Source organism: Pholis gunnellus (assembly GCF_910591455.1).
Source record: "Pholis gunnellus genome assembly, chromosome: 13".
Classification (NCBI taxonomy): domain Eukaryota; kingdom Metazoa; phylum Chordata; class Actinopteri; order Perciformes; family Pholidae; genus Pholis; species Pholis gunnellus.
Genome location: NC_136540.1, coordinates 21,747,464 through 21,770,017, shown reverse-complemented (window position 1 = coordinate 21,770,017; position 22,554 = coordinate 21,747,464). Strand labels below are relative to the sequence as shown.

Below are 22,554 nucleotides of genomic sequence, written 5' to 3'. Positions count from 1 at the left end.
CATTCATTAGCAGCGCTGTGCGTTCCTTCAGTCACGTGAGCTTTAAGTCATTTTACTGCTGCAGGAGAAGCGGCTGCATGGAGGAAGGGCTCCCTCTTGTGGCAGAACGTTACAGAACAGCTGTAGTACCACATGAAGCATCTCTTGAGTACTGATCCGGGACCTGCTTCATCTTCCAGGGAAAACAAAAAGTAAAAGAGAACAGGAGGCAAAGCCAGGGTCACATGACTTTATTCCTCATTCATTACTTTACATTACAGTCATTTAGCAGACGCTTATCCAGAGATATGCAGAACTTACACAACAAACAATACTTGGAGAGAACACACACACTACTACCTGCTTTTTAAAACCGCAACAGAAACGTCTAACCGTGTTTGATCCAAACACCATGAACCTTTAGTTCTGAGTGAAAGTACATATTTTGACCTCATCTTAAGGGATTCCTGCCAATGAGCACACTGACTTGTGGCCAGATTATCTCTGCATGTGCTCAAATGGAAGTTTTTTTCTTTTGAGATCAGGTGTTGTGTTCAGTCTTTAGAGGCTGCGTCTCATTAATGGGACACACTTCTGGTTGCAGCCTTTTTGCAGGCAAAGAGAGGGGCGCCGATAACTAATAACTTCAGTTCATTCACGTACGCTGTATATTAGAAAGCAACCCTAAAAACACACACATTAGACTGAATTCATTCCACAGCAGAGGATCGGAGCAGCGAGTGACAATCTGTGCTCTCTTCGGTTAGCGGAGCTCTACGGACACACATCCTCAGAAGCAGCAGCAGCAGCTGTCACTCAGGGACAGGAACACCAACTCATCGTCATTCAGACAGAGGGTGGGGGGGGGGGGGGGGGGGGCTGGAGGAGACCATCATCAGGGTTAAAGTGCAGCGCTAGATGTTTGCAGTGTTGCACTGTGGGTACTAGTGATGCGCGGGTGTGCCCACCCGACATGTTATGAGAGTCGATCTGCAGAAATGTACATGAAAACCGCCAAATGTATGCATCACAGTAGCACAATCGTCAGGTCTGAGACAAGGGGACTTGAGGAGTGTGTGTGTGTGTGTGTGTGTGTGTGTGTGTGTGTGTGTGTTTGAGAGAGTTTTTAATAATTTAACGCTGCTTTGTCACTCTTTGACCCGTGACAAGTTTAGCCCGAAACCCGCCCGACCCGCGGGTTGTGGGTCGACCCGCTCATCATCACTAGTTGGTACTGTACTCAGGTTGCTTCCTGTTTTTCTCGTACTAAATGACCCTGTGTGCTGTCGTCAGTGTTCCGTGGGGGAATCAGAGGGGTTTTGCGTTGCAGTCCTGTAGTTGGCCGCTGGGATAAACCTGTCAGCGGGTCTGACTGTACCCCACCGTGTCCAGGTCTAGGAATAAATCCATGACCTAGAGGCTTTAGCTGAGAGCAGAACAGACAGGCTTACAGGCATGGACCAAACATCAGCTCTGCAGCCGTTAACAACACACAGACAGGCACAGTGGAGACAAACAGCAGCAGTGTGGAGACATTAGTCTGAGCAGCTACTGAGTGCTGCTCATGGCGAGGGTTGTTTCCTCAACACGTAAACATCTAACGGGTTCTTTTGAGCAAAATCAAACTTTTTATAACAAAAAAAAAGAACAAATACCATATCGTAGTGGATGTTGAAGGGTTTCCCTTTAAATGAGAAAGAAACGTTAAATAAAACTAATGTTTATAGTACAATAACAGAGCCACAGTGTTGGGAACCTGACCTTTGGCCTCACAAGTGGTCTGCGTCCTGGTCTGCTGCGATCTGAACCAAAGCATGATTAGTACCAAACCTGCCCTCCAGATGACAGCAGATGCAGCTTTATGTGAGCTTTGTGAGATGTGCCCCCGTTATCTGAGGATGTGACTGGGTTGAGGTGGGGGGAGGGGGGGGGGGGTCTACAGCTCCTCGCTCTCATGCAGAGGGGCGGTGTGCCGGGCGGGGCTCTCCCCGGTCGGGGCGGGCACGTGGCTCAGAGAGGACAGCAGCTTCAACGTCTTGGAGCCGGGGGGGCGCCGTCTTCATGGCTGCGCGAGCTGCAGGGCCCGAGAAGAGTGGGGGGGGTCAGTTCAAATGTGTTTTATTATTCTATAAATTATTCATCAATGACACATGGACACATCTCTGACAGCAAACACTTTGAAACGTGAAGTTATTAACAACAATATTATCATTTTATCCCAGTATGACCTGTGTGCAATGTCATTTAAATGCAAAGCCTAATATTATTTTACATTCAGAACCAATTGAAAACTTGAGGTGCAAATCTAAAGTTTTAAATCTAGGAGATTACTTATCTGTAAGAAACAATATACAACTGGCTTTCTGATGTTATAAGTACATAAGATGCTGGAGAGTGAAGCTGTAATGGGGGGACAAATCCTTTGATATTATATTTATATTAATAATAAGGAATAACACCACTGGTGTCACCCACGGCAGCGACCGCTCCTACTGGTGGAACACTGGCTCATCATTCCATTCATGCCAGCTGTCTGAAAATAGCTCTTCTGCCCGGCTCCCCACAGCCCGGGACAGCCACATATGGAACCAGCACCCGCTAGATCTCCACGGCCTCCACACAGAGAGCAGTGAAGTCCTCTGGAGAGTCATGCTTCATAGTTCTACTGTATGGCTGTCACTGCAAGTCATGTACACAATTAACTAAGACTTCTAATGTCAATGACACAAACCACAACAGGCACGTTAACATTAAAATGAGCTCAGTCAGCTTTTCTTCCTGCAAATATTCACCAAATAGAAAGAGATGAAAGGATCGTTTGTGGCGTTCCTTCTGCTCAATTACTGCTGTGTGTGGCTGTGCAGACAGCTGTTATAAAAGGAAACGTATCAGATGTGTCCAGCTTCTTGAGCTGATCACAATGACTTCACCATCATATTTTGTCTATATCACCTGTACTTATACATCCAAACAATAAAGTGCCATTTGTTTTCACTCATTTTGACTCTGCAGGTGCTTGAGGGAAGTTATTACACCAACTACAAGTCCTTAGTGATCCCGTTAAAGACGGGAGTAACTGGATGAAGTCCTGGTTCAGATGTGGTGGTCTGCTTGCTGAGGCGCACAGTCCAGCTCAGGTAGTTTGTGTGTCCTCTCACTCCGCTCCCTGTCCACACAGCAGCTGGCGTGTCATGTGATCGAGCAGACACCTGATAGCTGTGGTGTACTTTCCTCCGGTGAGCTCTCTCATCAGTGGATGCTGCAGTATTCTTGAGGAAAGCTCCGTGCGTTCATCAGGTTTCCACTCGATCACATGACACAACATTGGTTTGCAGGCTGCGGCGCTGGATTCACTGTAGCGTGGAGCGTGGAGCGTCCTCCATATGCTGTCTGATTCTACTTTCCTGCGCTACCATGGTAACCGGATAACACACACGCTTCACTTACTGCCGACATCCAGCCTGGCGTTGCATGTGGACATGCCGGCTTCAATGATGGCGGATAGAGTGTACCAACCGGCATCGGACTTCATCAGCCTCTCCAGCAGCAAGCACTGGCGGCCTGAACCGTCCTGATACAGACTGTAGAGACACAAAGAGGTAGTAGCACGTGGTGGATACAGTGGCCTGATGCAGGCTGAGCATGCAGACAACAAAAGCACAAATAAACAATAATATGAGAAATGGGGAGGCAGCAGAAACAAGTTGTGAACACTAACGTTATCTTTTTATGTCGATATTGGAACAGTTGCTTATTTACACATGGAGCAACGTTCATTTGGAGTTCTGATCTGATGAATGCAGGTCTAACATTCACTCTCTTTTGGTCTCTACCCAGGGAGATATCTGCCTCTTTAGCTGCTCCGCTATGTTTACACCGGCTAGTAGCAGACACAGGGGTTCAAGTCTCTCAAAGCACAGCTGGCATAGATTAGTAACTCATCCCGCTCATTACTAAGTTACACTTTGATGATGAAATTCTATGAAAGAAAAACAGCAGTTCCAGCCTAAATAGAGACACTTTTTACCTAACACATCCAGCCTCAAGGTAAATTTGCTCTCCCCTGCTCGGTTCCTCGCCACACACTCATAGACGCCGGCGTGGTGCACTGTGACGATCTCTATGAGGAACGAGTGCATTCCTTTTTCACACACCAACATCTTATGGAAGTCGTCTGGACGGATGGCTTTACCGTCCAGGTACCAGCACACGTCTGGTGTGGGGAGGCCTCCGACCTGGATTGAGAACACGACCGCACCATAATTTGCATTGGTTCTTTCAGGTATTAGTGATGCTAATATGAGCTTGTTATGATACAGGCTTGAGTGTTCACCTTGAAGTCGATCCTACAGAAGCGCCCCTAATCTACCGTGAGGTCTGCAGGGATCAGCATGAAGCGAGGAGCGTAACATTTCTCCTGGATAGCTGAGCCCTCGTTTCCCCTCTCATCTGTCCCCGTGTGGCGCCTCCCCCTGCAGGGAGAGGGAGAACATCTAACCAACCTCACCTCGCTCTCAGTGACAACCAGTGAGGGAACAGGTTGCCTGTGTGTGAGAGCTGTCTCTGTCCTTTGACAGTTTATATCCCTCCTGACAGACAACTAGTAATATTCATAGCACAACACAAGGTGGCGATGAGGTAAGAATACAGTATTAAAAGTAAAACTTGTTGCTGTGATGTAAGCTGCAAAGTATCATACATGACTGTACAGAGCACACTCACAAGCGTCAATACTCATGAGCTGGACAAATGACTAACATAGTGCATAATGCACTTCTTTTTTTTACAGATGGATGAATAAATAGTGCTGGATTGGAGTCAAATGTTATGAGCAACATTTATACACAAGTTATATTTATTTACCAGAGTCCACCTGTGTGTCTTCCTTCTGGTGAATCTGGCTGCAACAGAAAACACACTCATATAAGCAGAGGTACTCACAGCTTTGAACTATGAAAAGCAAACGATTCTAGTCTGGCAAAATGTGTGTGTGTGTGTGTGTGTGTGTGTGTGTGTGTGTGTGTGTGTGTGTGTGTGTGTCTGTGTGTGTGTGTGTGTGTGTGTGTGTTCTGACACAATAGTCCTGTTGTCACCAGTGAAAGGGGCTCCTTCTCAGAAAGCAGGCAAGAAATAGCAGCTGACAAATCTGTGTGTGTGTGTGTGTGTGTACATGCATGTTATTGTGTGTTTGTGTTGTGTGTGTGCAAGACAGAGAATAGATGGTGCAAAGCCCTGTGAGCGACACAATCCTGCACACACACACACAGACTCAAAATGACCAGAGAGCCATCGGGAGGCCCTGAGAGGGAGGCGGGCTCCCTGTGCAGCCATTCAAACCCAAGTGAGTGTAATAATGTGTGGTCTTTACTTAACAGCTAAGTGAAAGCTAATGGGCTTTGGACCAGAGCCAACATAAGTGCAGCACAGTCGGTGCTGCAACACACATCAGTACAAGCGCTGTGATCATGAAGTCCACTCACTAGGAGAAGACGGCTGTGGTCGTACCTGGTCGGGTTGGGAGTCTGACAGACTGTCCTGGTCCAACATGTCGTTGCCGTTGCAGCAGCCTGCGAGCCATGCGCTCCTCGTAGGACAGTTTCTGTTTGAAAATCAAGCTGGATTCTGTTAAACTGTCATCTTTCTCACACATACATTGCGTGCTGTAGTTTGTTTTGGTAAACTATTTGAACTATGTCTTTTTTTACATTACAAAGGCACACACTGCTCGTGTGTGTGTTGGTGGGAGGAATGTTAGTGTTTATTCTTGCCCTTCCAAAACAGTCTGCAGGACACACACACACACACACACACACACACCTGGCTGTTTCTCCTCCTGGCCTCCTTTGAGCGCAGCTTCTTCTCCAGATCCTGGATGAGGGCGTCTTTGGAGCCTTGGATGTCTTCGTCTGTGGAGCGAGAGGAAGATGGCCGAGGAGCTACAGACTTCTTCAGAATGGGTTTGGGAAGGCTGAGGGTGGAGAGAGACAAAGGAGGGAGAAACAGAAGTTAGATAGATCAAAATACGGAAGTAAAGATACAGACTTGTATCCAGCCCTTCTGGAAATAAGCCCTTGTCCGTAGCTGCCCAGTATAAACCTGCAATGAGCTGTACCGGTTGATGAAAGAAAGCGTGAACATCTGGGTGGACTTTTGCTACTAAATGCATTTAATACAGAGATTGCAAAAAACTGATGGCCACGCTTGCTTCTTGCTTTTATATAACTGATTCCGTCAAATAACACCACTGCTGTTTTATTATGAATAACACATGTAATTATTTTCTGTACACTAAATACTAGAGGAAATGTTTCTCACAGTGTGAGATATGTCAGTGAGCAACAACATTGATTTTGATGCATATATTTGCCATTAACAGTCTGAGTTTATTTTATAATCAGAGCTGATGTTCCAAAAAAATAAAATAAAAAAACTTTAAAAAAGCCCCAAATGTCCCACTGACACATAACTGGAGAGACTCCCCAGATTTGTTTTAAATTGTGGATGCCAAATTGCCGTATACTTTGACTCACATGCTTGGCGCCGCCTTGTAGCTGGCGGGCAAGGAGACCACAGCAGGAGGTACTCTGCTCTGACCGTTGGGAGAGGTGGGCTGTTGCAGAGAGGAGGAGGGGGAGAGAGGGGAGCGAGGGGAGCAAGGGAGGGACGGTGACACTGGGAGAGGCTGCTGGGCCCCCAAGGGGAGGAGAGGGCTGCAGGGCGCGGGTGGGAAACGGGAGGAGGAGGGGGAGAGGGAGAGGTGGGGATGGTTGGAGTTGGGAGACAGCTTGGAGGAGGAAAAAGGGGAGAAGGCGGACGGGGAGGGCAGCACCGAGCAGAGGTAGGCAGCGGGCGCCGACATGGAGTCCTGATTGGCCGGCAGGGTGGCGCTGCCGAGGCCGGTGGCACTGGGGATGCTGGGGGTGAGGGTGATGGTGGAGCGCACGGTGGTGCGGGGGAGAGAGGCTGAGGAGGCCGGGATGATGGGGGCAGAGGGACTCAGCATGGGGGCAGTGAAGGACTGAGGAGGCGCAGAGGAGGAGGCCGGGGTGGAAATGGGAGAGCTGAGACTTGAAGAGGAGGGGGAGGACTTGCCCATGCCGTTGGCGTGGGTCTGGCTCTGGCTCTGGCTCTGGACCTGGGCCTGGGCCTGGGCCTGGATCTGGGTCTGGGCCTGGGTCTGGATCTGGGTCTGGGCCTGGGTCTGGGCAACAGACTGGGTCTGGCTCTGACTGAGGCTTAGGGACTGAAACTGCGCCTGGGTCTGTGACAAGGACTTGGACACTGACCGAGTCTGAGAGAAAGACTGACTTTGCGTGGACGTCATTTTAGCTTGACTCTGTGTCTCTGTGACGTTCAAACTGCTTTGGGACTGGCCAAGGTTCTGCTGGGAGTGGTTCTGGTTCTCCTGGGACTCCTTCAGAACGCTGTCGTAGCTGGGGGCCTGAAAGGCCGGCTGCGATTGGATGAAATGCCGCGGTCGCTCATAGTTGAAGGCGCTGGGGGGGGAAGACGCTGGGAGTGAAGGTCGGCAGGTCGGACAGGTTCATGTTAGGGCCTCCTGGCTGGGAGGACTGGGAGGGCTGGGAAGAAGAAGACACGCACATTCACAAAAACGGAATGAAAGTGGAATTCTACCATTTCTGATGAAGACAGGACATTAAGTAATGAAGCTACTTAACACGACACATTGCGTAAGACATGTTCTTACAGTGAAGCTGAGCTTGAATGGGGTGAACAGCTTGGGCGTTCTCCTTGACCTGGGTCGGTGGTGGTGGAGGTGGAGGGCTGGGCGTATACGCTCGGATGGGGACCCCTGGTGACCTTTGGCCCCCTGAGCTCGGGGCGCGCTCCTCCTCGCTGCAACCAAAGGGCTCTTCAGAGGAGTGGTCGGCCGGCTGAGGCTCTGGATAACTGACAGAAGCAGACATGGAAGTAAAGATTTGGATTTATTCCTAAAAACTACCGGCTCTGGGATGAGCAACAGAGAGAGCGCAGCGAACCTGAGAGTCCTTTAAGGGTGAACTGATTGAGGAGTGGGGGGGAGGACATAAAGAAGCAATTCTATGTCTTAAGTGTGCCCATTGTAACTATGCTGACTCCTCCCAGGCTCGCGACCTTGGCCTGGATGAAGGTTACTTTCTCGGCAGTCTGGTCAAGAACTCTACTAGCAAAGGGCTTTGGGCTGGAGGTGGAATATAGTAGTGATGGTATAAGGTTTGTCTCTGTGTGCTTATGACATGGTAAACACACACTGAGGACATGATCTAGATCGACTACATTGAGATGCAGGGTCGTCTCACAAATAGAGTCAAGTTACATAGCTTCAGCAGGATTACTTTTAGGAACTCTAACCAAGGAGTTCCTGTACGTTGTTTTTCTGCGTTTCTCCTGGTCCCCTGAGGGCACAGGACAGCATCAGCTGACCCAGAGTCTGACAGAAATACACGGTGAAATCCTGACGGGTGGTTTCTCAATGTGTGTGGTGGGAAGTGGCCTTCGTGGAAGGACACATGTTAGATCAAGCTGTCCACTAGATAACAGTTTGGATTCTATTCTATGCTAATAATGAGCAAAGTGTGGCCAAAGTCTCCTTCAAGAGTTAGTGACTGATTTATACTTTTTGAGATGGAGAGATTATGTTGGCTGATTTTTTTTTACGTAAATAATATTTTTGATGAGAATCTCTTAAATTTGGTTCATAATGAAATGTGACGTTTAACAGCTAAACACTGCACTGCTCCTCAGGGAACACACCATGTACTAGCACCCGGCTCTACACTACCTGAGACACATTTATAGTATTCTGAAAGGAAAGTCATCGTTACTTATCATATAGCCCAAAGCTGACGCAATGAATCAGAATGAGACATTTCATATTTCATTTCAATGTATCACAATCATACGAGACGATCTCAGTTCTGTAATGAGAACCAGAAGAGAATTTAATGTCCAGGAATATTTACTGTAAATCTGTGTAACTCATAATAATCCGGTCCGCCCTTCAGTCAAACAAACAGAATTTAGAGTTAAGACGGAGATCAAAGCAACTGATCAGCATACATTAAGAAAATAACTTAAAGATAGTAACGTTTTAAAGTCTCATGTTTATTCAATTTCTTTTATTTAATGGTTATTTCTTATTCGCTTTGACTCAATTCTTGAATGATAATCATTACTTTCAAAACAATCAATTCAAATCTCTGATCAATTAGATTTCTGTTCACAGCATATTCGCAGAGGGGGAAGCAGCACAGACACACCCAGACGAGGCTGAGCGGTTTCTTGTGAATAACGACTCAGCAGGAAATTACAAACAACCCTGAAGTATTGCACACATAAGTGTTTGGTTAACGGGCGTGCGTCTTAGGTGAAAAAAAATAAATAAATAAAAAACTTTTAAGACTTTACTTTACTCTAAGCTGGAAAGCAAGACATCTTGAAAAATAAAGTAAGATGGACAATTTGTCTCCATCACACATGCTCATTTGAATATAATGTTATAGTTGCTTATTCAAAGCAACCCAGCATGCTGACACATGCCAGGTTAGTTACAACTTCCCATCAAAGAGGCCGTGAGGCGCACACTGAATTTGACATCATCCAATTCTTTCACATCCAATCTTTTCCGTGCGGCACTTTTTAATGCTCCTACCGCACGCCTCGCTGACCGAGAGACTCAAGGTGCATCTGAGTGCACCGACTGTCTTTGTGTGAGAGACAGTGCGAGTGTATGTCAGTGCAAGTGGGGCATGTTTGCTGCATGACTGCTCCTCGTCCTGGGTCACACCCCCCCCCCCCCCCACCTCGACTTAAAACAAGGGAGGCCACTGTGTCCATGTCTCTCTTTCTGCATCCCTCTCAAATGATATTCACATTTCACAAAGTGACGAATGAATAACATTAATTTAATACACATCAGTCCTAAAACAGCTGACTGAAGTGGTTCCACAGACTAATTCTTTGATACTTTGACAGCAGTCCTCTACACTTCACACTCTTTCCACCGGTGCTATACAACATGCCATATCCATGGTGCAATTAAATGTATTTCTATTGTGCCTTATAAAAAGGACTTCAGCAGTCTGGCAAATGGTTAAATGGTCCTGTTCAATTCATTTATTGCTAATAAAATCAGTAATTAATAATAACTTAAAAAAGAATAAATTCACCCATCAATAAAGAGCTGTAAAGCAATTCATTATTAGTGCTTTCAGGGAGGAGGCAACCATATGGAAACGTAATACTAGTCTTACTTGAAATTTACAGAGTAATGCAATGAAATATTCGGTTGATTTAAGTACAAGCTACCGAGTAGGGATGATCATTTTCCTTCCCTTTTTTGTGACCGATAGCTGACCCTTGTTGAGCAATCATTAACAGGATTAGTGCCTTGCCTGCATGGGTGCTGTGGTGAGTGTGGTTAGTTGCATCACGTATATTCCCTGAAAAATAAACTGTACGCACTGCACTGCTACCTTCACATTTATGTGAACGTTACCACGTTACCATTTCACACTCATCGTCGCACCCATACTCTCTCATGCCGTGGACACTTAACGGGAGAGAGGCTGCATTTGTCCACAACAAAACCAAGGAGACAACATAAACAAACCCAACAACAACAAAGAGAAAACGTGACGCACCAACAAGCGCACACAGCAGTGTGTAGGATATAAAAGCGGGAGGCAGATTCAACAGCACAAGCGAAAGGCTGAACCTATAATTTGGAGAATTATAGGTTCGCAGGATTTTACAAATGGGTTTCACAGAAGAGAGGTATTTAAAGGAAGCACATCTGAACCAGCAACGCTATTAGCACACAACTCAATTATGAATCATAAAATCTGTCACGTTTTCACATTCATTTAAAATAAACAGAACATATTTTGACGAGTGAATTATTGTACCATAGGGTGTTCATATATTTTAATATCCAAACAGGGCAAATCTTAATGAAGATCAGCTACACCCTCACATCTCTCCACCTTCCCGTCACACTGCTGCTTATAACGTGTTAAATCTTTGCAGAGACAAGTGTAACCCTAAAGTATCGGTACCAATAACATTATATTGTACTGTACCGTTGTTAACTGTAGGGTATTGCTATACTTTCCCAGTATCGGTATACCGCGCAACACTACGGTGATGAGGCGTTAGGCCTTCAGAGTAATTTAAATAGCGTCTGTATCCTGAGGCCTGGAGTTTTAGAGGTGATGAGGCTGCTACACAACACACTGTAGCTCCTCCACCTACGTACACCGTCTGCTCACAGGCAGAGCGGAGCATCCATCAGAGCACTTCGCAGTAGCTTCCCTCAAACACAAACAAGTTTCCATACTGCATACAAATCTCAGACCTTCACCTCCACATTACCACAGGAACTGGCAAGTGTCTCCCAGACACACACACACACACATTCTCACTACCTCCCTCGTACCCTGACATACGGTCTACTGTATGCTGGACTGAGTACAGAGACTCGGCTGATATGCTTGCATCATTGACTGCTCCTACGGATGACTGCAGCCTTCTGAGTCAACAGAGACAGGGTTTGTTCCGATGGTTGCTTAGAGGCCCAACAACGACGAGCTCATTGCATACTTATGACTCAAGAAAGGCGGACACCGCAAGTAACTAGAACTGCTTTGTGTTTTTGTGTGTCCCTTTGGTGTGTACCGCCACAATATGAACTCAGTGTGAGTATACTGTAAATTCTTATTAGATACAAGGCAGTACCCAAAAGCAACCGCGGATGTGACCTGAACACATAGTACCTAGGTCAAAAAAAAGGAGGTAATAACAACAACTATATGTACCTGCAAATATGGAGACAAATAGATATCAATAAACAAATGTTATTCCTTTTTACATTTCTGAATTTCCAGCAAAGATACTCACACACTACCGTTAGTATCGCTTTCTACCTTTATTTTGAATATAATTTGGACATTTACCATTGGCTGTTGTGAGTAGATTATAAAGATGTACACGAGTAAACAGCGGCGCTCTGTTGAGAGAGAACCTCAAGTGTTGCTCAGCTGTACTTGAGGTTTATCCATGTTTAACATTAGTGCCGCTGCCTGTGGTCTGAGACAGCTGCAGCTACTCGTTACTGGAATACGGGCACTAAAGCCTCTGCTGTACATCACCTCACATAGTGATTATAATGAGAGATTTCAGGTTAAAGTTTCATACACTCCTCGCCAAGACACCACTTATTGTGCATGTGTGTCCAGCAGCTTCATTTCTTGAATGTCTAAAACGTCTTCCTCCCTTCCTACGAGAATAAACTGCTGTCCTCCAGGCTCACGCTGTTTACGGTCAAGGTGCTGAGATACACAGAGCAGTCTGAGATTAGCTGTAATCTGTCCGGGGTCGACTGGGCAGAGGAGGATTGACAGGTAATCCTAACAAAGCATGCATATCTGTGAGGATCAGTCTAGAGGTCTGTCTATACACACAGCTCTGCTGCTAGTGACAGAGATGACTAGTGCAGAGAAACTAGGAAACTCCCTTCACAACGCTGCCCGACCCTGATCAGCTCACTGACTGAGAAAGACAGAATGCATGAGCTCATCCATTTATGACTAAAAGACCTCCAGAGACAAGGAGACAGGTTTCAGTGCAACTGAATGTCTTACCGTCATCTATCACATTGTGTTACATTTGTTGTCCTCACCACTTTTAGAGTAATAACTTTTTATTGTTATTATTATTTAGCAAAAGTAAAGTCCTTGAGCCAAGCAGTTGCATCCTGGTATGCTAATCATAGCTATACCTAACTAGCATCACTTACTCTCTGACACTCAAAAGGGTTAAAAAATGATATTTGAACAACTTATGTCTTGATATACTAAGGATAACACAGTTATTCTGATTTATCCATCTCCAGTGTGGAATGTTTCCCACCGGTCCATTAGGCTCCTATGATGAATAGGCTCCATGTTTTAACATCATCCAGACCTCCACAGATTTGAGAGCGGGGTGTGCGTAAACATATTTAGTAGACTGCTGGTACCGCCTGGTACAATGGATGGAAAGGAGAGACGGAAGGAGATAAGGGTAAGCAGTAATGGGGACGAATAAGGAAGCACACTGTTCGTTATATTTGCACAACTTCCTGTCACAGACCTCAGAATTTGAGAAATAACAACAGGGTGGAAGCTCTGACATCTCTGCATGCGAGTGTACGCGTGTACACACATGCAACTAGAAAGCAGACTACGGTTAGACGACGTGATGAATACTAAGCTCCAGTTTTTCCACCTTTTCGCCAGCAGGGAACATGCACACAAGCATCCTTGCATAACGGCGTGTTCTGTAGCTTTAAGAGAGCCATGTCCAATCACCGTTTCTTTACTCTTCAGGGAGGCCTCAATACCCAAAAGATGGGCTCCATTTCGGTTGTGTAAAAAAGAACTGTACTGTTGTGTAGTAACTCCAGAATTGGATTACAAAGTATCTAACAAATGGAAAATAAAGAAACCAGTGAGACATTGTTTCAGCCCATTAATAACTCATTGAAGCATCATCTGCATGTTAAAAGCCATGCGGTAACATAACACCTTAAGCTGGATGTGTTCATTGTGTGCGTGTGTTATTGCGCAACATTCCCTAGTAGAACTATACAAAGCATGTAGTACAAGAAAATAGTAACAGCGAGCCAAACAGTGCGTTTACATTTTTATTTGTTTTAGTACAACAGTTCAAGTCAACTAGCCACTGTATCTAACGAGATGCCAAAGTGTGTTACTCGTTTGCATTCCACGTGTAGAACACTGCCAAGTGATGTTCAAGGTGGCATCCATTTCCATGTCTGGCATGTTAATTCACACCTATACAGCAAGAAGCCATGTGCGTTGAAGACAACCCGATAGTGTTACAAAAGCAAAGAATCAGCACGAAACGTGATCTGCAGGAGCAAACTGGCAGAATCTGGGTAGCAAAGCCGCACGAAACGTATAACAGCCGACGCCTTGGTCATAACTTGTGCTACTTTTTTTATTTTAATATACAGTAAGTACTAAGAACAGGTGTGGTTCACATGAACATTTTTTTTCCCTCAAAAACGCACTATGAAATAGGCAGGGCTAAAAGACCTATGCATAGAAACATGCTTCCTCAAAAAGAACAGGATAAGTACAAACTGCTAATTTTCAAAGCGGGCAGAAGCGGCACTGACAAAGCTACAAATGGAACGGACTCAACAAGTGAGGGGGGAAAATTATCCACATGTAAAACCAGCGCAAGAACACTTATAGCAGGATAATTGAAAAATTCACAGAGTAGAACTTGGATTTATTTCAAAAAGGTGGGCAGTGAACAACAAAAATATTGGCCAAACAAAAAATCAATCAATCTTTGGATACGTAAAAAACCCTGTACAAGCCCCCATTCGCAACCTTCAGACTTCAGAGCCATCTTTGGTTTCCTTGTTCTTTCGCACCTCTTCCAACTTCTTGTCCGGTCCTCCTGTTCCTCTTTAATGTGTGGGGGCTCTGGGTCCTCCTGTTCCTCTTTAATGTGTGGGGGCTCTGGGTCCTCCTGTTCCTCTTTAATGTGTGGGGGCTCTGGGTCCTCCTGGTCCAGACTGGAGCTCCACTCCTGCTGCTCAGGGGGAACCTCTTCTTTAACCACCAACAGCTGCTGGACGTCTGCAGGAAAACAGTAAACACACACAGAGACGTTACAAAGACATTTTAGTATTGAGCAAATAGTCTCCTGAACGTACACTTGTATTCAGAAGCAGCCACAACGTTAACCGTGGACGTGACCATAAACATATCCCAGTGAGCACTAACCCGGATTTCAACGTTGATATTTGGTTTAAATCGCGTTGAAATCGGGTCTGAACGTCTTAGACCTATTTTCACCCTCATTTCAACCGGCTAAATTACGGTTACAATATCAACGTGTCACAAAACACCAATTTCTTTTAAAATATTGATGGTTTGTTCAGTTGTAGGTTGAAAGAGACGCGATTTTGGTTACTTTAAACGTATTTCTCCAAAATGATATTACGCTGGCCGTTGATATGTGGTCTATACGAAGACGCGATTTCAACGCATTTAATGTTTCATATAAAACGTCATAAATATGGAACTATAGACTCTGTGCTGTCAACAAGAAGCTCCCAGGACATCGTCATCTGGTCCGTTAAATACATTACTTTTAAATCAGACAGTTTGCTTACAGCTGTAACGCGCATGCGCAAGTCCTTATACGCCACAGTCTGGAGCTTCGACTGCACAGGTGTGCGAGTTTAACTGGTTTTGAATTAACTGGTTTATGGTCGAGTGCGTAAAGCAGATGTGTGGTAGGAGTGGCCTCTCAGGACTAGGGATGGGTATCGTTTGGGTTTTTTCCGATACCGGTGCTAAAACGATACTTTTAAAACGATACCGGTGCCTAAACGGTGCCTGAACCGATACTTTTTTTATTGCCAAGTCAAATTTAACAATATATTTAACTGTTTAAAGTATACTATACATATTAGTGCTGGGCAACGATTACAATTTTTAATCGCATGGATTTTTTGCGATTAATCTCATTGTTATGGCAAAGTTCAATAATTAATTCAAAAGTAGTGTATTGTGCACTTTTATTTTAAAAGTACTGCTATATGAACAAAAGTGCAATAACAATGTTTCAGCACGTTTCATCTAAATGTGTGTCGTCTTCATGACAGAGCATGTGAATGCAGCTCTACTGTTCATCAATATAATGCTGTAACTCAGAGGTGATGATGGTTACCCAGCGATCAAAGAATAAAGACACACTTACGCACAATGTAGGTGTATTTTCCCTTTAACTCACGAGATGCAGGTAGCATGTTTTATACTTAATGTGAATTTAATTCATACTTTGTTGGCATCTTATTCTGAAAATCGGATGTTCCTCTGAAGAAACCGGATGTTGGCTGACTTTACCGCAGCGATGTCCAGTAGTCTCCATTCCTCCACTGCTGCCAGTGAGCAACGGACTTTCAAAATAAAAACAGCCACACTTTTGACCGTTTACCTTTCGGCATTTTCTGTTGTTCTTCCGTGGTGGGCGTGTCAGACAGCACGTTGTCTGTTACGTTGGGTGGGTTGCCAGGTTGAGCGCAGTGGCTCCACCGAAAGAACATTATATTTCCCACAATTTAAGCTTCTGCATTTTCCAAATGCAATAGTATTGTTCAAACGTATTGTACCAAATGTTCTACTACGAATATGTGTATTGTTACACCCCCAGAAACAAATAACCGTAGCTGTGGCGTCATAATGAGGTTATTAGGAGGTGGTTCAACTGTAGTAGGACAGCACAGAAGGCCCAGATATAAAATGCACGGCCCGCCACTGCATTCTTAGCTAAATCTTATTTTCAGGTGATTAAAGAAAAAAATAAACTTAATATGATATTCCATTTCTGCCAATAGATCCTCCTAAACAGTCAACATTAATCACACCCCTCATTCCCAGTGAGAGCTTAACAGGGTAGTCCTTCAATCAGAGGATCGGCGGTTCGATCCCCGGCTCCGCAAGTGGTATGTCGATGTGTCCTTGAGCAAGACACTTAACCCCAAAAGTGCTCCCGTAGCTGTGCCTACGGTGTGTTAATAAGTTAATCTGATAGGCAGGTGGCACATAGCTCCTGCCATCAGTGTGTGAATGGGTGAATGACGAAAGCGCTTTGAGTGGTCGGAAAGACTAGAAAAGCGCTATACAAGTACAGTCCATTTACCATTACCATTTAACAAGCCGGCCAACTGAAAGTAAGGTAATTGTTACAGCTAATGTGATTACATGTTGTTAATATTAGCTTATCTTGTAATGACTGTCAGCGGTCCTGGAATTTTTTATATATTTATTTTCGTCACGTCCACGATTGTAGATTCGAGCAAAGGGTCGATCAGCTGTATCAGCTTCTGAGGAAGACATTTCTGGGCAGAGGAGAGTAAGTCCAGGGCCATCATAACATGTAGGATTCTGCATATGCACATGCAGGTCGTTAAGACTTTGCATTAACACTATAATAACTAGGTCATGTCCTTTGGTCATTGTCCGTCTTGCTCATTACTGTTTATTTTTCCCATTTGTTGCAAAAAATGTTATTACATTTGTGTTGTAGTTTTTGTCAACAGATTTGCATTGGGTCATAGAGAAGAACTTAATGGTAACAAGCAAAAAGCTTAAAAAATGTAATTAAATAAAAAATACAATGATATGTGGACGAAATAGTCAGTATGACATCACCATCAAGGGGGGGGTTCAGTACAACCCCAGTCGATTTTTCTGCGTTTCTCCAGGATGGGAGAAGATCGGGTGAATAATTGATGTCCTTCTAAAAGCCATCTCTCAGCCAATTACTGCCAGAGCAGAGGGCCAGTGTGTTGTCGACCCAAAACCTCTGCAGTCCTAAATGTGTGTGAAACACACTGGGGGGTTCTGGGGCATGGACATTTCACATTCACATTCACTTTTTTAAAGCTAAAATCACAGTATTGCGTCTTATGGGTTTATTGTGGATCATCACTCAGCAGCATTCACTGATGCTTTTGCAAAACTGCAATATTGACAGCTGTGTTAAATGTAGGCACTTTAATAAAAGTAAATTATATCAACGTATATCCTGTGTGTTTCCTGAAGAAAGGGGGGTCAACCAAGCTTAGGGGACCCGGGGGTAGGGATTTCACTTTCGGCATATCGTTTTTTACGCTCTGCGAGGCACGGCGCAGTTTTGATTTTGACTGTGCTCCTCAGCAGCATCACGCTGTGGGATGCTCCTCGGCAGCATCACGCTGTGGGATGCTCCTCAGCAGCAGCATCACGCTGTGGGATGATCCTCAGCAGCATCACGCTGTGGGATGCTCCTCAGCAGCAGCATCGCGCTGTGGGATGCTCCTCAGCAGCATCACGCTGTGGGATGCTCCTCAGCAGCAGCATCACGCTGTGGGATGCTCCTCAGCAGCATCACGCTGTGGGATGCTCCTCAGCAGCAGCACCGCGCTGTGGGATGCTCCTCAGCAGCATCACGCTGTGGGATGCTCCTCAGCAGCATCACGCTGTGGGATGCTCCTCAGCAGCAGCATCACGCTGTGGGATGCTCCTCAGCAGCATCACGCTGTGGGATGCTCCTCAGCAGCAGCACCACGCTGTGGGATGCTCCTCAGCAGCATCACGCTGTGGGATGCTCCTCAGCAGCAGCACCGCGCTGTGGGATGCTCCTCAGCAGCATCGCGCTGTGGGATGCTCCTCAGCAGCAGCATCGCGCTGTGGGATGCTCCTCAGCAGCATCGCGCTGTGGGATGCTCCTCAGCAGCATCGCGCTGTGGGATGCTCCTCAGCAGCAGCATCGCGCTGTGGGATGCTCCTCAGCAGCAGCATCGCGCTGTGGGATGCTCCTCAGCAGCATCGCGCTGTGGGATGCTCCTCAGTAGCATCGCGCTGTGGGATGCTCCTCAGCAGCAGCACTGGAAGGCTCATAAAGGTAGACGGGAACATGAATGCAGGATAATCTGACTCAGTCTGCAAGAGAACTACGACTTGGGAGAAGATTTATTCTCCAGCAAGACAACGACCCCAAGCAAACAGCAAACGCTCCACAGAAACGGTTCAGAGACAACAAGCTGGATGCTGTGGAAGTCAAAGCCCAGACCTCCACCTGACAAGAGCCGTTCACACCCGACCCCTGAGCAACCTGACAGCTCCAGCTGTTTAAGAAGAATGAGAAAGATCTACACACACGCACGCACACACACACACACACACGCACACAAAATATTATAATTGACATTTTGTAAAAATCTGTTTTCACTTTGATATTAAAGGTTTATTTATATATAAATAACTAAATCTTCACTATCTGACACAACAGAGAGTACTGACCGCCGCTGTGTCCGTCCGTCTGTCTGTCTCCTGCCCTGGTGGATTCTGGGTAGTAGGAGGGGGGTTGATGGAGTCCTCGAGTCTCAGGGTACAAAGGAGGGACGGCTGGGGGGGGGGGGGGGGGGGGGGGGGGGTCATATAAACATGAGGTCATATAAACACGATGAGGTCACATAAACAAACAAGTGAACAGATGTAAGTTCTTGACGTGGTCAGAGAATAAATCAACATCTGTATTCATGACGGAGCAACAGAAACAAACTACCACGAGAGATTCAGGGTCCAGGAGATGAGATCTCTAAAGATTAAAACTAGAACATCTAGAACCAGAACCAGAACACAAGCAGAGTCACCGGAAAAATGAGGAATTTAAAAAGATATTAAAAGACAAACAGAAGAATCAGCTGATGAACCATCAGGCTTCAGATCAGCTTAACTCATTACTACATAACTCACTAACTCACCCATTAACTAACTAACCCATTAACTAACTAACTCACTAACCCATTAACTCACTAACTAACTAACCCATTAACTCACTAAGCCATCAACTCACTAACCCATTAACTCACTAACTCACTAACCCATTAACTCACTAACCCATCAACTCACTAACCCATTAACTCACTAACCCATTAACTCACTAACTCACTAACCCATTAACTCACTAAGCCATCAACTCACTAACCCATCAACTCACTAACTCACTAACCCATCAACTCACTAACTCACTAACCCATTAACTCACTAAGCCATCAACTCACTAACCCATCAACTCACTAACTCACTAACCCATCAACTCACTAACTCACTAACCCATCAACTCACTAACCCATCAACTCACTAACCCATTAACTCACTAACCCATTAACTCACTAACTCACTAACCCATCAACTCACTAACCCATCAACTCACTAACTCACTAACCCATTAACTCACTAACTCACTAACCCATTAACTCACTAAGCCATCAACTCACTAACCCATCAACTCACTAACCCATTAACTCACTAAGCCATCAACTCACTAACCCATCAACTCACTAACTCACTAACCCATCAACTCACTAACTCACTAACCCATCAACTCACTAACCCATCAACTCACTAACCCATTAACTCACTAAGCCATCAACTCACTAACCCATCAACTCACTAACTCACTAACCCATCAACTCACTAACCCACTAACTAACTAACCCATTAACTCACTAACCCACTAACTAACTCATTAACTCACACATGAACCAACTTAAGCTAACACATGAACTAACTCAACTCATGAACTAACTCAACAGTCAGTCTGACATGTGATATTAAGAGCTGATGATGCTGCTGATTGGTGGCCACACCACCAATGAACTGACGGCTCTCTCCCCAGCAGCCAATCAGAGCGTGAGCAGGCCTCACCATGCAGCGGGGGCTCCTGGTTCAGGTAGGGGGTGTAGTGCTGGTAGGAGTAGGAGGCCTCCGGCGAGGTGGCGGGGTACGCCTGCTGCTGCCAACAGCTCTGATGGTACCACTGCAGAGGAGGGGGGGTAGTAAAGAGTTAGGGAGCGGGGGGTAGTAAAGAGTTAGGGGGGGGGGGGTAGTAAAGAGTTAGGGAGGGGGGGTAGTAAAGAGTTAGGGAGGGGGGGGGTAGTAAAGAGTTAGGGGGGGGGGTTAGTAAAGAGTTAGGGGGGGGTATTGCTGTGTGTGTGTGTGTGTGTACCTGAGCGTGTCTGTGTGGCAGCCGGCAGGTGGGCCATTGCAGGTACACGTGATGATGGAGAAGAGGGTGAGGAGGAGGAAGAGGAGGGTGAAGAGCAGATAACTAATGGTTTCACGTGTCAACATGGTGTCAACATGGTGTAGACATGTGTCAACATGGTGTCAACATGTGTCAACATGGTGTCAACATGGTGTCAACATGTGTCAACATGTGTCAACATGGTGTCAACATGGTGTCAACATGTGTAAACATGGTGTAGACATGTGTCAACATGGTTGGGTTAGGTTATGTTGGGGACCGAGTCGAGTCAGTGCATCGACCCGAGAAAGAAAAACAAATAAAAACTTCAATGGAAGGGTCCAGTCTTCGACAGTCTTTAATTTTTTTTTTCCTCCTTTATAAATGTTTTTCGTTTGTTGTATTTTTTTTGGTCACTATTCTCATCAGCAAGCTGGAAGTACAGTCACACAAGAAAATAAAAAAAAAACATGTTTATGTCTGTCAAGATGCCACGAAATGACCCAAAAAAAAAAGAGAAGGCATTGCATATTTACATCAAGAAGTTTGGGGCGACTCGACTTCTCTTCTGGCATTCCTCACAGTCTTCATACATGAGTGTCTCACGGCTCAGTTTTCTCGTGATCTGTGACATGATTAGTGATGTATTGAAACCCTCAGTTCAGGTTTAAAAACGTGTGTGTGTGTGTGTAAATAAATCTCATAATACTGACAGGACAGAAGCCCTGCATCTGGAGCTGGAAGCCTCGTTTCCGTTAGTGTGATAAAGTAAATGTTTCTTCGCTCGGATCTATCGTGTAACAACAGTCTTGTATCTGCGTGTGAATATGAAGGAATAAATGTGTGTGTGTGTGTGTCGTCAGGGTTCCCACACAAGTCGCCATAAATGTCACGAGACTTTCGATAAGTGTCCTTCCTCTCGTCACGTGTGCGCATGAACTTCAAGAAAACAATGATTCCCCCCCCCCACCAAAAAAAAAAAATCTTTAGCAACTGCAAACAGCTGTTTAAGACCTAGAAGTTCTTCCTCCGAAGTCTCCGGATGTGCTGCAGGAACCCTGAAGAGTGTCGACTGAGAACAGCAGGTTGAAGTGGGCAGAATTCTCCACAAACAAATTCCATTTGGCGTGTTTTTGGTGAAAGTGTCGATACGCAACCCCCCCAAAAAATATAAACGTCACATTTATTTAGTTTTTATCTACACAGTGAGTTCATCATGTTGGGATGTCTGAAGGTGTTCTCTCAGACCACTAGAGGGCGGGACTCACTCAGTAGTCTGGTCTAAAGGCTCCCGGGTCCATCATGTCAGACCTGTGGGGACCGAATCCAACAGGCAACAACTTAGTTTCCTCCACTGTGCACCAGGACCTGGACTGACCCGATTAGACTAAATATACTTGGAACACGCCCCCCCCCACTGGGGTCCAGGGTCGGGTCTCCAACACCAGGAACCGAAGTGGATCCATCAAGACCTCTATCTAGTCTGGTCTGGTCGTATATAGTATTTTCTTCTGTTACTGTTTTGAGGAAATCCTACGATCTTTCCAAATTCACAAACACTCACACTGAAGCAAGTTTCATTTCTATTCACTTGTGTTCGATTGACGAGAGAGAGAAGAGGAGAGGAGAGGAGAGGAGAGGAGGGGAGGGGAGAGGAGAGGAGAGGAGAGGAGGGGAGGGGAGCTGCCTCCCCTGATCCTCGTTCATGAGTTCAAAACATATCAGAACAAATGTATTCTAGGATTATGAAACAGCAGCCTCGTGTTGATGTTATTTAGCCTTTCTGAGGCTGTCGCACGGTTGAATTAAACCTATTTTAGTTCAGATCTACGGTGTTATTTAATCAGAGTTGGTTTGATGTAGTTTTCTTAACTTTTGACAGAGCCATGCTAGCTGTCCCCCCCCCCCCCCTGCTGTCAGTCTGTTCTGCTAAGCTAAGCTAAGCTAATCACCTCCAGGCTCCAGCACCGAGCAGAC

At 45.6% G+C, this 22,554-nt stretch overlaps 1 pseudogene across 1 annotated transcript; it reads right to left on the bottom strand.

Annotated features, from left to right (window-relative positions):
• Positions 1–1,915: 1,915 nt before the first annotated feature.
• LOC306705253 lies at positions 1,916–22,043 on the bottom strand (annotated as a pseudogene). The gene is made up of 13 exons: positions 21,996–22,043; positions 20,259–20,370; positions 8,348–8,375; positions 7,688–7,890; positions 6,510–7,541; positions 5,797–5,947; positions 5,485–5,578; positions 4,843–4,880; positions 4,313–4,451; positions 4,007–4,214; positions 3,796–3,859; positions 3,427–3,560; positions 1,916–2,053 (listed from the first exon to the last, which is right to left on the bottom strand). The product of its transcript is annotated as an uncharacterized misc_RNA (transcript).
• Between the last annotated feature and the right edge of the window lie 511 nt (positions 22,044–22,554).